Below are 15,708 nucleotides of genomic sequence, written 5' to 3' on the forward strand. Positions count from 1 at the left end.
AAAAGAGAGCTTCAAATTGAAAGCCAGGTAATGTAATAATAATAATAATAATAATGCCAATCATGAGCAAACAACAACATAATAAATTACTATGATGTTATTTTTCCAAAACTCAAAGCTCATTAAAAAGCTGACCTCATTTGTTCTAGCATTTGTGAGACACAAGCATCATTATCCTCATGTTGTAACAAAGAAATGGAGGCTCAAGAGGATTGAGTCTTTTTTCCTAGCATGTTCCATACAGAATCAAGCTCAGAACTCAGACTGCAGGATGAATCCTTGATCTGTCACAGGAGTCCAGGAGTTTACCAGCTCTGTCTAGCTTTATTTCTTTCTTTTTGAAAAAAGATTTTATTTATTTACTTTTCAGAGAGAGAGAGAGAGAGAGGGAGAGAGAGAGAGAGAAAGCACAAGCAGGGGAAGCGGCTGGTAGAGGGAGAAGCAGACTCCTGGCTGAGCAAGGAGCCTGATGTGTAACTCAATTGTAGGACCCTGGGATCATGACCTGAGCTGAAGGTAGATGCTTACCTGACTGAGCCACCCAGGCGTCCCTCTGTCTAGCTTTCTTTTCTTTTCTTTCTTTTTTTTTTTTAAGATTTTATTTATTTATTTGTCCCCTCTCTAGCTTTCTTAAAGCTCTTTCTGGGGGCACCTGGGTGGCTCAGTGGGTTAAAGCCTCTGCCTTCAGCTCGGGTCATGATCCCAGAGACTTGGGATCGAGCCCCACATCAGGCTCACTACCCAGCGGGGAGCCTGCTTCCTCCTCTCTCTCTCTCTCTCTGCCTGCCTCTCTGACTAGTTGCAATCTCTGTCTATCAAATAAATAAATAAAATCTTTTAAAAAAAAAAAAAAAAAAGCTCTTTCTGAGGATACACTATTGCGTTAATTATGTCACCAGGCTAGTGTCTTTTGGTGGGAGGGGATGTGGCTAAGTAATTTTTAGAGGCTTATAAAACTGTATTTGAAATTATTTCATTTTGGACATATGTATATGTGAAAAATTATATATATATATAAATTTATTAACAGTGGTTATGTCTGATATACATAATCATGGGTTATCTTTATTTTTTTGATCTTCTTCTAAATTATAGAAATTAGTATTCTTTGTTTTTGTATTAAAGGAAAAAAAAACCCCAAAACAGTAAAACAAAAGAAAAGGTTTTAAGGTTTTAAAGCAATTTCTATTTTACTTTTAGATAATTATACCTGTTTTATTTTTTTAAGAGAAAACATTTTGCTAAATATTAGAAAATTTGTTATAGTAATCACTTTGTATTCTTGTAACTTTTGTGTATATTAAATATATACATAGTACTTTAAATTTACTATAATTTCTTTAATCAGTTCCCTACTATTAGATATCTACTTTTTCTAACTTCTTACTAGTATAAGAAATCTAGAGTAAATGCAGCTAAAATGAATTAAAATCAAAGTAGAAACACCTTGCCCTTCCCCAGAAGATTCTGAAAAATGGGCAAAAATCCTTTCTGGGAAATTTTATTAATTTCTCATGCAGTTATTATTATTTTTTTTTTGATCAGATTGTGATCTTAACTAAGGAATGGAAAGAAAATAACGTATGTTAAGTACCTACAGCCTCCCACAAATGAATCTCTATAATACTTCTTGTTTTTTTATTTTAGTAGGTTTTAAAATCAGGAATGATTAGACTTGCAGTGGGGAGAGAAGTCCATTTTAGATGGATATTCTTACTGTAAGAAGGATCAAACAAAATCATAGGTGATTTTACAAAATCTTTCAGTAGGATAGTAAAGAAATATTTGGGTGTATGTGTTTTTGGGGGCGGGGGTATAACTTATTGTTCACCTGCCCGGACATCCTTGGACAGGGTTGCTCCATTTGCTTCTCTGAAGAACAATAGTGTACTTGCAGTTCTCGTCATGTATCTCCCCAGTGTCCAGGGATAATTAAATTTGGTATCCTGGAAATATTCCTGTGTTTTTGGCCCTGTGCGAGGAAGCGGTGGGGAGACCTCAAAGATGAATCAAGAACCACCTCGGATGCCATCTTTTGACTGGCATCTTCCAGAGGTTCTCGAGGATCCCGTAGGATGTTTTTATTCCTCTATAGCAGTTACCACATGATGTCACAATTTGTTCAGGGAATCTTCTTTTTTTTGGATGACAGGACTTGCATGGCAGATTCCTGTTGAATCTTAGACTCTGTCGGAATCTTCAGTGCACGGGGGCAAGCACAACGATTTGTTCAAGGGTTTGTCCCCATCCAGTAGGTGGAGAACTTCCCTGGGGAAATCCCTAGAAAAGGAGTCATGTTTATTGAATGAATGGTGAATGAGTTGGCTCATGAAGGATGATCACAACTCTGCCTACACAGAATGGAGAGAAAGGAAAGGGAAAGACCAGGCAAAATCCTTTCATGGAGGTGAAATGATGACTTAGAGACATGGTGAGATGTCACCTTTGCTCTGCATTTGGCTTCTATCGCGTTGACCACCCTGCTTGGCTCCATGCATGGAAGATTCCTGCTGAGTCCAAGATTCGGTGGGAAGCTTCAGTACAAGTCCTACAGAGAGGTTGGAGTCTTCTCGAAAGGGAGGATTTCCTGCAAAGCTGAAAATGTGAGTAGGTAGTTGGGAAAGTTGACTTGGTGGCAGGAGAGCAGCTGGATTTCTGTCTTCTGACCTCATATTAAAATAGAAGTTTTCATCATCCTTATTTCTCCAAGCCTAGACTTTTTTTTTCTCCTGTAAGACAAACTGGCATTTCTTGTTTGCTCCATAAAACAGATGTAAAATTTTTTAAAGAAACCCAGATGGACCATTTATGTCAAAGACTCTGGTTGCAGAGTTGACAGCTGTCCCCTGATACCTGTCCTCCCCTTCTTTCACAATGGTAGGAGCCCAGATTTTTGGTTTGGCACATGGATGCCCAGAATAAAGCACATGTTTCTTTTCTGCTTTGGGACTCATGTTGACTAAGTTCTGGCTAATGAACATTAGTGGAAGTGGTGAATGCAACTCACAGGAGATGTCCTTAAAAGAAAGGGACTGTATGCATGTCTTCTTGTTGGCAGGAGTGTAGATGTGATGGCTTAACTCCAGTCGCCATTATGGGTCATGAAGTAACCATGGGGCTGGAAGAAGTGACCTTATAGTAAAACAGCGAGATCAGAGAATTCTGGGTTCCTGGAATTATGGAACCCTATTCCAGCTCTAGACTAACCAACCACTCTACTTTTTGAAAGTTGGAGAGATAAACTAATTTGTTTAAGCTATAGTTATTTTGGATTGCTCACAGCAGAACCTAATTCTTACTAATACAGCAACTGTGAGTTGAGGAGGGTATTTTGCTGATTTACTTCAATGGGGCAAACCACAAATCTGTCTCTCTGAACCCAGCACTTCCCCTGAGAGCTTGTCTGATAGTGTAGTGTGAACTGGAGGCCAAAAACCTGACCAGAAGTGTGTGGTTCAGGTTTTAGAAAGGCTTTTGGTCAGGAAGGCCTGGAACACAGGGGAGAGGGGATGGCCTTGTGGTCAGAAAGACTTGGGTTAAAACACTGTATCTATTATTTACAGTTTGTGTGATTTAAACTTCAGCTTCTGAGTTATGACTATTAATCAGATACTGAGAACTTGTCAGTACCTGACACATAATAGGCACCAAAAACATAGCTATTATTTTTAAAATACACTAAGTGTTAAGAGAACCTTATAACCCAAGTTTCATAACATTCTTGCTTTCATGTTTGATACCAAGACTTTGACTCATGTTACCTGAATGAAATTCCTACAAATAGGAATATAAAAGCTTTAAGCAAAACCTCCTGAAGGTAAAAATTTCTTTCAATACCTAATAAGATATTTCTGCTCAATAATAAGTATAAAGTGATGTCTTCTCCTTTTTATAACAAATGAAAGCAGATTTCTACTTTGGAATAGGACTGTAAATAACTATCTTGAGTCAGGATTCTTTTTTTTTTTTTGAGTCAGGATTCTTGATCTCAGGAAGCAGAACCATAGAGGCTAATTGTAATAGAAAGAAACTTGTTACAGGGTGTTAGTGGCTTCTGAAATTCCTGGAAAACTAGATAACCATGTTTAGAAGGGACCAGGCAGGAGCAGTGCAGCCTGGAGAAACTCCAACCATATCAGATGATAGATCTGGGGAAGACCCCACTGGAGCGCCTGCCCTCTGCCAGGCACCCATGAGCTAGGGACTGGAGACTGAAACCCCAGCCACAGCTGCCATAGAACAGAGCTTTGGCAGCCACACTGGCCTGTCTCCTACGTTACCACTACCTATGGGGCTCAGTTGGACCCTTAATGTCTATGTGATGTTGGGTAGAACCTGTATCTCAGGCAGGCACAAAGGAGGGGGAGATATAGCTTTGAAACTCTTCAGACCATGCAACAGGAAGGGTTAGCCTGTCTTAGCGTAGGTTTCCCCAGAATGCAGAGCCTGAGACAAGGGTTTTTATTTTGGGAAGTGAACCTAGGAGAAAGAAATGAGGGATTAAGAAGATCTTTAAGCCAGAGATAATGACATTAGATTAAACTGACAAGTTTAGTGATTCCGGCCATGAATGTAAATAAAGGCACAAGAGCTAAACACAGTTCAGGATGGAAATAAATTCCCTCCAGTTGTGAGGATTCATTATAAAAATCATACTTGCTGTAGGTTGGAGACAGAAGTGGTGCTGCTAGGGGGAGATTGTGGTAGTATTAGTGGAGAATGCAGGGTTTGAGATAGGAGAGGGACTGTGAAGAGCAAAAGAAGGGGACTCATGGTGTCTCTCTGATGAGCCTTGATGCCTAACAGCTTAGAGAGGGGAGGAGGACAGCTTGAGATGGTGCTGGGTGTCTGGCCTTGGTGCTCGGGAGCTTGGCATTGTCTTTCACTGGGATCCGGAATCCTGGAGAGGGCACACATATGGGAAGGAGATGGTAGGATGATGAGTCATTTCGTGTATGCTGAGCTCCAGGTAACTGTGTGTACAGTATTGTTGGGAGTGTGGGTCTGGAGTCAGGAGAGAGGCCACACCTGGGAATCTTTATTTAGCATTTCAGAGGAAAGCAAAGGAAAAGGAATTGGCAAAGGAAGCTGAGAAGCCCCACACACCCCTGTCAGACCAGACAAGTCTGTCCTTCTCTCCTTTGTCTCCAGTGACAGGTGTAGGCTTGTGACCTGCTTCTCTTCCTCCTGGGTGCTGACATTACCAGTTCTGACCCCCATTATCATTCTGTCCTCCTGGGGAGGTGGTATCCCCAGCTCCTTCAAATTCCTCTGTATCCCCGAGGACAATTAACTGGATTTTCTTATTTGCTGGTCTGTTTATTTCTGAAATAAATTTTACTCCTAATCACTGTTGCCTAATATAATGGCAAAAATAAAACCCACAAACTCAAGATTTAGAGAATCCAAACAAATTCATATGGTTTTGATTCCCTGTGTTCCTGACTCCCTTGCTGAGACAGGAACTGGAATTTCCCTGATTCCTTCTCTCTGCTTGCATGGCTGAAGATGGGACTATTAACCCTTGTCTCTCCTTCTGAGTCTCTTGTCTCAGGAAGGGTGTGACTCCATAATGACCTGCTTCCTGACACAGACTCAGCAATGGAATTTGTGAAAAAAGGTATATGTCTTTTGTTCCCACACGGATAATTTGCAGGTTTGAGACCCTCCCCTAACCCGGTGCCATCCATATTCTCTTGGCTTCTACCCTGTGTAGGATTCAGACTCTCTGAATGATCTTGCCCAAGCCGAGAATCAAGGAGTCTTCAAGAAAGTGGTCATTGTCAGCTGTGTCATATGCTTGTGAAGATTGATAAAGGGGAAGACTGAGAAGAGACTATTAGACCTGACAGCCACAGAGTAAATGGTGATTACTGGGGTTGGATATACCGTGTAACACACAGTTAGGCAAGTTTATTCTTGCAAGAATAACCTAAACTGTAGGAAAATTGTCCATGCCCCAAATCCTATTGATAGCAAACCTCTAGCAAGAAGATATCTCAATTTCTGTGAGCAATACAGGCAGCGTATGAGTGCGCGCGTGTGTATGCATGTGCTTAAGAATAAGAACAGAGCCGAGCTAGGTCACCATCACTGTTCTATAGCCACAAGAGGCAACACGGAATCCATGGGAACTCAGAGGAAATATTTAGACAACTTCCAAAGCAGAAAAATGCATGCATTGAAATGGTAATACTACATATGCTGGCGTGTCTGGAAGCAAAACACTTTTCTTCCTTAGACAGGTGACGGTTCTACATGATGAAGTCTCTTTATGTCATAAGTTCCAGTTTTGAAAGGATATCACCATTGTACAAGTGGCCCGTTAAAGGAATCACAATATATGCCAGTTGCACCTAAACCCTTCTCCCCAGTCTCTGACAAGTGGGAACTGACATTTTCTGTACCTCACTGGGTGAACATTGTACCCTTATTTTTTTTTTCAAAGAAAAATTCTTATTTGTTTAAATGTTATTCAGGTGTTCAAAGGAAAAGTTCAAGCCCCTTTAATAAATAGTTTGAAAGCATTTGGAAATCTACAGGGCTAGTTAAGGAGAAGATTCAAGCAGTTCAATGTAGAATGATCTTATTAACAAAGGTAAGCTGATGTCCTGGGAGGTGAGGAGCAGTGGATGGCAGAGACAGAATTAGAGTTCCAGGGACACTTTTGCAGGTTAAGCACTCATGGCATGTGCCCGTCCTAGGGTCTTTGAAAGTTCTTTGCCTTAAAGGAGGAATTAGAGTCGGAAATACTTACGGGAAAGGGAGAATCATTATATATGAGACAACTCCTGCCTTCTCTCCATGGTCTGTAAATGACAGTTTCTGTGATTTCACACTGCCCTAGCCCTCTGAGCAAGCCGAGCCTGACAGAAGAAGCAGGGACGATGTAAGGGTCTGAGTAGCTGATACTTAAAATACCAAAAGAGTTGTATGATCAACAATCACTTCTGTTTCCCTTTCCCCTTCCTCCGTCTCTCCTTTCAATCCTTTCTTCCTTCACTCTTTCCTTCCTTCTTTTCCTGATTTTATCAGCTATGTGTTGCACACTTTCTTGATGCCAGTCCTCCCTCGCACTGAGGGCATAAAGCTGGTTGTGCCGGAGCCCAAGGTGAGCCCACGGCATGATAGTATCAGCACAGGGAGAAGCACAGATTGCCCCAGTGCCTTGGCGCTGGGCCATCTAGTTCAGAGCTGTTCGACGCAGGACGTGACTTGAGGTAGGATCTGAGTGATGAGTGGTTGCAGGGATGATGAAGAGTAGGTGATCTTCAGGAGGCAGAAGTGGAACGAGGGGGACTAGGGCATAAGACGGAGGCTAGAAGGGGTCCCAGCTTCCTGTTTTGCACAGCAAGGTAGGTGGTGAATCAACAGAAGAAATATTGGGAGAAAAAGTATTTTAGTATTAGGCATATCAAGTTTAAGGTATAATGAGACATCTTAGTGCTTGTAAACTTGGCTCTTTTACATCTAGTTTAAATACAGTCTAGTATAGATAAACGTCTTGTCTATATACACGTGTCTGGACATATAATAATAATTAATTATGATAGAGTAATAACTAATAATACAGTGGCAGAATAAGTCACCCTGTCCCCTTATTTCCCTTCCAGTCCTCACCCCAGCATCTAACTCTGTGACAAGCAGTTGTTGTTGGCTACAGATAGGTTTGTGGGACCCCTTTGGAAGACTCTGAAAACCCAGGCCTGCATTTGTGGAGGGCTGGAGGGAGGAACCCACATCTGAGAGAGCCAGCAGCGGTTCAGGCTACGTGGGGGATGCTGGCGGGGTAGAGCTGTGACTCTAACAGAGGACAGAGGAGTAGAAAGGGAAGATGACTGGAGCGTAGGTAAAGGAGAGCATGTTACGTGTCCAAAGAAGACTATCCCTGATGGACTGTGTAGGGACCGGAAGGTGACCTGAAGAGATAAGAGAAGCTCTGTTCCATCTTTTGGCCTTGTTGGTCAGCTGGTTGTGAGGCTGCATTATTTCTGGTGATGAGCTGTACCTTTGTAGCCTTGGGATGTTTTGGAGCCCAAGGCAAAATAGCAATAATAGATAACACTCATTGAGCTAATTATTAGTGTAGCTCCAAGCATGTGCTTATTGTTCACACGTGTGATCACAGTAACCTTAAGACAAAGGTATTGTTAGTCCCACTTTATGGATGAGGCTTAGGGAGTGGCTTGCTGATGGAAGTAGGGATTCAAAGTCAGAGCCCACATCCTCAACCTTTGTGCTCTACTAAATGTCCTGGGGTGGCCCAGGGAAAGCATGTGATGAGGGAGAAGAGCAGAAGTCTGAACAAAGGGGCTTATGAAACAGTGGCCGTTAAAAGATGAGTGGGGAAAGAAGAGTCCCCAGAGGAGAATGAGTAGCCATAGAAGGAAGAGAAAAGTCAGAAAGGAGAGTTGTCATGGAAGCCAAAGAAATTTTGATAAGGAGGGAATGGTTGGTAGCCAATACTGCAGAGAGGTCAGGTACAATGAACACAGAAACATGTTCATTGAGCTTGACAATATGACAGCCACTGGCATGGTGGATTTTAGCCAAAGCCAGATTCAGGAGGGTTTAGGAGAGAATGGGAAGAGAGTAGGTAGAAGCAAAGAGCTGATGACTCCATAGAGGGTTTGGCTATGAGAGGGAGGAAGCAAGGGGGGCTGGAGGGGAATGTCAACTTGAGGGTCTTTATTGTTTTTTAGGATGAAGAGACTTCTGTGGAGGGCTTATATGCTGACTGAGTAAAAGAGAAGTTGAAGGCACTGGATAAACAGAGGGTGATTGAGGGAGAGAGAAAGTGAGAGGTTGAGTAGGAGAGAGAGAGAAATGGGGAGAGAGAGAGAGAACGAGGCAGAGGGGGAGAGAGAGAGAGACAGTGAGAAACAGAGACAGGCAGAGAGAGAAGCTCTAGAGCATAGAGTACAAGTTTCTGAACAGTAGCTTTAGATAAAGGTAGGATGCCTCCATTATGGAAATAGGAAGATACATGAAAGGTCACAGACAGCCGAGGAAGAACTTGAGGCTTCATGTCTGGTGTTTTCTAATAGCTCTGTGCAGAAGGAGTCAAAGTCATCCATTGAGAGTGAGGGTAGAAGACAGAGTTGGGGTGGGTTGAAGACAAGGTGAAGGTTAGCTAGCTAAGGATGGGAGATCATGGATTATAGTAAAACTCATGTATGGTGCTAGGCTAGTCCAAATTTTCACTATCATAAACAGAACAGAGAAGGAATGATTCACTAAAAATAAACTTTAAATTTTTTAAATAAAAAGAAAAACACCTTCAGTAACTTTCAAGAAGAGACCCATGCTTGGGGAGTGGGAAGAAGAGAACCATGGAGGGTAGCTTCAAAGTTAATAATACTTGAAAGAAAAATACCAGTTACTAGTGCCAATAATTCCCAATCAAATTTTTATATCAATGAAATTCTTTCATGCTGATTAAATTGCTTTTAGCCAAATTGCTTTTGACCAGGTTGCTATCCATTAGATTAACTTTTGGTTAAGTCACTTGGGGTGGGGTTTATAGAACAGATACAAAGTTTGGACAAGTGAACAAGAGAGCTTGTTGGCCAGTCATATACCTTTCCTACAAATTCTGTTTTTTTCAATCCAAAGCCCTTAGATTTGGTGTGAAATAGAAGAATTTTGTTAGTTAGAAAAATGAAAACTTTAGGTAGCTCTTTGGATAGCTGTTTCTTTTCTTTCTTTTTTTTTTTTTTTAAGATTTTATTTATTTATTTGACAGAGAGAGATTACAAGTAGGCAGAGAGGCAGGCAGAGAGAGAGGAGGAAGCAGGCTCCCTGCCGAGCAGAGAGCCCAATGCGGGACTCGATCCCAGGACCCTGAGATCATGACCTGAGCCAAAGGCAGCGGCTTAAACCACTGAGCCACCCAGGCGCCCCAATAGCTGTTTCTTATTCAGAAACAGAAGTACCACCCTTTCCATGTGAGTATCTCAGAAGCACCAGCATCACATAATTGTTGGTTGTTCTGTGGGCCTGATTTCTAGAAATCTCTCAGAATTTCCAAATTCAGTGTGAAAAATACTATTGTAAATAAATTATCCATAATATAAAATTTGAATAGTAAACAATTTTATCAGTAAATAAGGAGCAAAAAATATTCATAAATGATACTAAAATACTAAATTTTAGTGAACACTGGGAATTTCTAAAACAGCAATTGTTTAAATAGGAGTCTACATTTTTTAAATTTTAATTCCCTTTACAGGACAGACAAAGTTAGGCAGTAACAAGTATGCAAAATTTTCTGTTTCTTGGAATTTGTTATATGTGCCCAGTTAGCTTAGATTAATCCCTCCCTCTAAACTGGCAGAGAAACCATACGAAACAGAAATCAAATACAAATTCATAGCCTGTGCATAAAGGGGCAAAAATAATTAAGCCCCTCATTCATATTGTAACCTAAGTTGGTGTATAAAGTCCAAAATGTAGTCTAGGACCTTCTAGATCATGGCAGAGTCCCTCTCAGGTGGTATTCCAGCAAGAAGCAAGATGGCTCTTGCTTCGAGCTTCCAGCCTAATTCAGACCAAGGGTCCCTCCCTTGAGTCATCCAGTCCTTGGGGTCAACTGAATCCAAACATGTTTTTTTAAAAAATCTTTCTGTACTTATCTTTTGCCTCTCATCTAGATACCCGAGTTGCCTGTTGATCTTTTTTGGTCTATATTCAGAGTCATTTGTTCTTTGCTGGAGAGATCCAGAAGCCACTTTTGTTTACCCATTCACAGTGATGCATATGTAGGGAGGACCTCCATAGGTTTGCCCAAATATGTAGCACAAGGGGCAGGCTCAGTGGGAAGCAAGGCTGGGGCCGAAAAGATTCTAGAATAATGGGAGTCTATAGAGGCCTCTCAGAGCCCAGGAGAGGTTGATCCTTAGTTCTTTCCATCTACCCTGGAGTCTCTCTTCTTCACACATTTGTATTTTTCGAAGAGCCTCCACTGACATTTGAAAAGGGAGTAGGATGTGTACTTGCCACCCCTGCCTTAGATTTATGTAGAGATTTTATGATGGAGATTTGCTCTCCGAGCCTATATATACTTTTATTTAAAGATTCTGTTCTAAACATTCAGAAATTGTTTCATTTTTAAACCAAGGACTCTATGACAGTTATAGCCTTTATTCTCATGTTTAGTACCTGTGGAATTCAGACAACAGCAGTTTTTATTTAAACTTATTGTGACTCTGACATGATTAGCTCCTACTTTGCTTCTTGGCAATTTCTGCCCTAAATTTTATCTAGAAACTTCTATTCAAAGGCCATACTTTTAATAAAACCTTTAAACAACAACAACAACAATGGCCATATTATTCTTTGTAAAATTTCCAGAATGTTTCATTTATCATGATTCATTACCATAGACTTCCCTTCTAGTATCTACTTTTCTTGGGCATCTATGCCAGCAGAGTAGCAGTTGTGTTGTTATAAAGAATGATGTAAGATTAAATGTGGTAGACTCCACTGATCTTAGTGCTCTTTGGTCAGGATGCTAACTATTCCTCACCAAGTGGGTCTCAGCTCAACATTGTACATTGTGACTACTAGGAAGCACTTGAATTATGTTTCCCCTGGCAAGGGTGAAAAGTCAGAGTGAGAATGATATTAGATTTCTCTACTTTTCTTTTTTTCTCCATTGAGTGTGAATCAGCCATCAATCTCAAGTGAGGATCTTTCTTGTAAAAAATTCTGCAAAGTTATTCCACTGCTTGAGAGTCTTCAATGTTGTCATTCTCTTATTAGCTAACTCATATTTGATAAATAGTTATAGGACAAACCCAACATTTAAAAAATTACCAAAAAATATCATGTGCTAGGAATTAAACTAGCTTTTGGGACAGAGACAAATAAGATAAGGTTCTTCTTCCTCAAGTTTCTTGGGGAAGACGAATATGTCTTAAGTGCCTCAGTAGTGTTAACTTGGTCTGGGGAGTCACCCAAAGCTTTATAATAGGGGTGGTATTTCAGTAGACTAGGCAGGGAAGGATGACTAGAACTCTGTTGGGTAATATAGATGATTATGTTTGAATATTGGTAAGATCTGTTCATTCAATAATTAGAAACCTTATAAGAGTCCAAGTTAATTGCTTAAAATAAGTGTTAGATAGGTAGAGCCAGATTACAGGGTATATGGACACTTACTAGCTTATCTTTCCAGTCTGTAATAACTCCTCATTCTCTGATTACCAATCAGTTCCTTTCCCATCCACAGAGGTCCTGGTGGCAGCCATATTTTCTGAACATTGTTGATTGGACCAGAGCAGGCATAAGATCAAGCTGGGGTGGTGGGAGATTTTCAGTGGCTCCTTGGCCATGTAGATTGGTTTGGGAATGAACACCTGACCCAAGCTCCCAGAGTCCTACACCAGAGAGTTAGGTTTAAGGAGAGAGGGAAAGAGCATGTATGAGAGCAAGTGAGAGAGGCACCAGAAGTAAAAATCAAGGTGGACCATTGATGTAAAGCTACAGAACTTCTGGAAGAAAACATAGGGAAGAATCTTTGTGACCTTGGATTAGGCAAAGATTTCTTTGACAGGACACAATAAGTAGGAACTGTAAGAGGAAAAAATCATAAGTTGAACTTTGTATACAAAAAAGCTACTCTGAAATGTACTGTTGAAAAAATCAAAGGACAAGCCACAGACTGGGAGGAAATATTTGCATAACACATATTTGATAAAGGACTCATATATAGAATATATAAAAATTCTTCCAACTCAATGAGAAGATAAGAAGCAACCCTCCACTTGATCTCAGCCAAAAGGCTGAGAAGGGATGGGAAACAACCCTCCAAAAATTGACAAAAGAATTAAACAAGTCCTTCACCGCAGAAGCGATATGGATGGCCCATAAGCACATGGAAAGATGCGAAACATCATTATTTATTAGAAAAATGCAAATTAAAATAATAGTGAGATAGCACTACATATTATTAGAATGGCTAAAACTAAGAAAACTGGCCATAATAAGTGTTTAGAAGGATGTGAAGTGGCGGGAATGCTCATACATGGCTAGTGGAAACACTAATGGTACAGCCTCTTTGAAAACAGTTTGAGAGTTTCTTATAAAGTTATAAGGTGTACTTATTTAGGTATACTATAATGTACACCTAAAGCATGACCCAGTAATCCCATTCTTAAATATTTCCCCAACAGAAACAAAAGCATAAACCTACGCCCACACAAAGACCTGTTCATGAATAGTCATAGCGGCTTGATTCCTATTAGCCCCAAACTGGAAACAACCCAAATGTCCATCAACAGTGGATAAACAAATTGTGATATATTTATACAAGATAATAACAAAAGGAAACTATCCAAAAATACTTGTAAGGACAGCATGGCTATATCTCAAGGTCATTATGCTGAATTAAAAAAAAGCCATAGTGTGTATTGTATGACTTTATACGAAATTCTAGAAAAGTTAAAATGGTGGGAATGGAAGGATCAGTGATTGCCAGGGCTGAAGGTGGGGGAGAGGATGAACTGAAAAGAGCACAAAGGAACTGTTTGGTGTGATGGATGTGTTCTGTATTTTAATTGTGGTCATGGCTGTGTGACTGTACACATTTGTCAAAACTCATGAATTACACACTTAACAAAGAATAACTTTTACTATATTTAACTGATTCTTCATTAAATTTGACCAAAATAAAACGGGTGTGTGGGGGTTAGAAACCTGGGAGCATAAACCATGGGAACAGGTAGGACCCTGTGTTCCGTCACAGGATAGCAAAGTAGAAAAATCTGTTCTGCCGAGAGTGAAAGATGATGTGAATCAGGATCCAGAGATATTTCTAAAGCTGTCTGCATTCCTGGTTCTAACTTACACCTGGGGCCCAGGTGCATTCCTCTCCCGAGTTCTGTGGGCCCTTTATGATAAAGTTTCTCATTTTGGCCTAAGTATTCTCAATGGATTTCTGTCACTTGCAATCAAAGAAGCCCTATTTCAAGAGGAAATGGGTACCTCTGCAGACACTGAGAACAAACATTTCTCATGGATTCAGTCTTCAGGGGATGAGAATTTTCTATGAGGAACATGTGTTTGAGAAACTAGTCTTGCTAGGATTTCCAGAGGAGAAGAGTACAAAGAGAACCCGCACTGGGGTCGGGACCCTAAGATCTAGGCCTGACTCCATGACCCTCTAGCTGTGCCGTCGTGGGCAAGTCTACTCCTTTCACTGAACTTCCATCGTCTCACCTGTAAAAGAAGCAATCAAAGTGGATTCATGGTTTGTAAGCTCTTTGTCCATATCAGTTAAACAGACAGCATAAATCAAGGGAGCAGGTAGGACCCTGTGTTCTGGTCCTACAGGCATCAGTGGAACATCACAGCCTGATATGGCGGGAGGCCCTGACTTGCCTACTTGGAGTCCAAGAAGGCAGCATAAATACAGCTTATGAATTGTCGTGTTTGAGGATTAAAGAGTGGGGAGTCATCTGTATTAGTTGGAATATAAATATACCAAGAATGTAAGCACACCTGTAAGATGATGAGGAGCAGGGCCTAAGAATGAGTGTTTGGAGCTGGAGCCTAGGCTGGGAGACTGAGCTAGTGTCCAGAACAAGACTGTTTGTCACTTTTCAGCCCAGGGCTCTATTTCTTTTCTACCTATACTTACTGGCAACTTCTAATAAAATAGAACCATAAACTCCATGAGGGCAGAAGGCTAATCTATCTTGTTTACTAATGCTTTCATGCGTCCTCAGAACATTCCATACCAATAGCCACTCACTAAAGAACCAGCACTATCTGTACCTTCTGCCTATTATTCCCAGGAGCACCAAGAATCTGCTTTCAATTTCTCCTCTTCTTCTTCCCTCCAGAACTCTTGGTCCCAGGGATGGCATGAAGAGGGAGAAACAGTACTATAATGCTGCCTGTCAAGTCACTGGGGTCTTTCTACTGTGGTTCTGTCCCTCATGAACCTCTTGTGAAAATAGAGCTGTTGGGTGGATTGCAAATCTATCCAACCCTTACCATGGCAGAGATGGCCAATGTTACTAAGAGTTTGTGCCTCATCCTAATGTACTAACCAAAGTGGGACTGGAGATCTCAGATGCCTTTTCTCCTTGGCCTCCTTCTTGTCCTCTTAGGTGACTTCTGGGACATCACAGTAGACGAGAGTAATGTCTGTTATCCCTTCCTCTGTGATGCTGGGACTACATTCATTTTAAGAAGACCCTGGATAAGACAATGGAGAGATTATAAAAATAGGAATGACTAAATTGTACTCTTCTTGATTTCAAAACCATCTTACTTCTGAAATCATTAATTAATCCACTCATTAGCAATCTTCTCAATGTCTTAGAGCATTTACCAAGTGCCTGTTGTTTGTAAAAACCTTTGTAAGGCTCTGAGTTGCCAGTTCCAGCTTTTACTATGGCAGGCTCAGAGGAAGGGCTTGGTCTAGCTGGGCTCTGGGTGAGAGAGCATGCAAATAACAAATATAAAAAGAAACAAGAGACCTCCCAGGTCTTGACTCTCAGGGGCTTTCGATGCTACTTGGGTCCTATTTATCATTCTGGGGCTCAGTGAAGTGCCAGAACACCCAATGGACATTTTTCTAGGGCATGTTTTGTGCAGTTTAGAGCAACTAGCATCACGTAACAGTTTCAGCTTTTTGGTTGGAAGCTGGGGACTCTGCTGTGCCTTATTTTTTCATGGGCGAGAAAATATGGCTGGTGT

This window comes from Neovison vison, chromosome 13 (assembly GCF_020171115.1).
Source record: "Neovison vison isolate M4711 chromosome 13, ASM_NN_V1, whole genome shotgun sequence".
NCBI classification, from domain to species: domain Eukaryota; kingdom Metazoa; phylum Chordata; class Mammalia; order Carnivora; family Mustelidae; genus Neogale; species Neogale vison.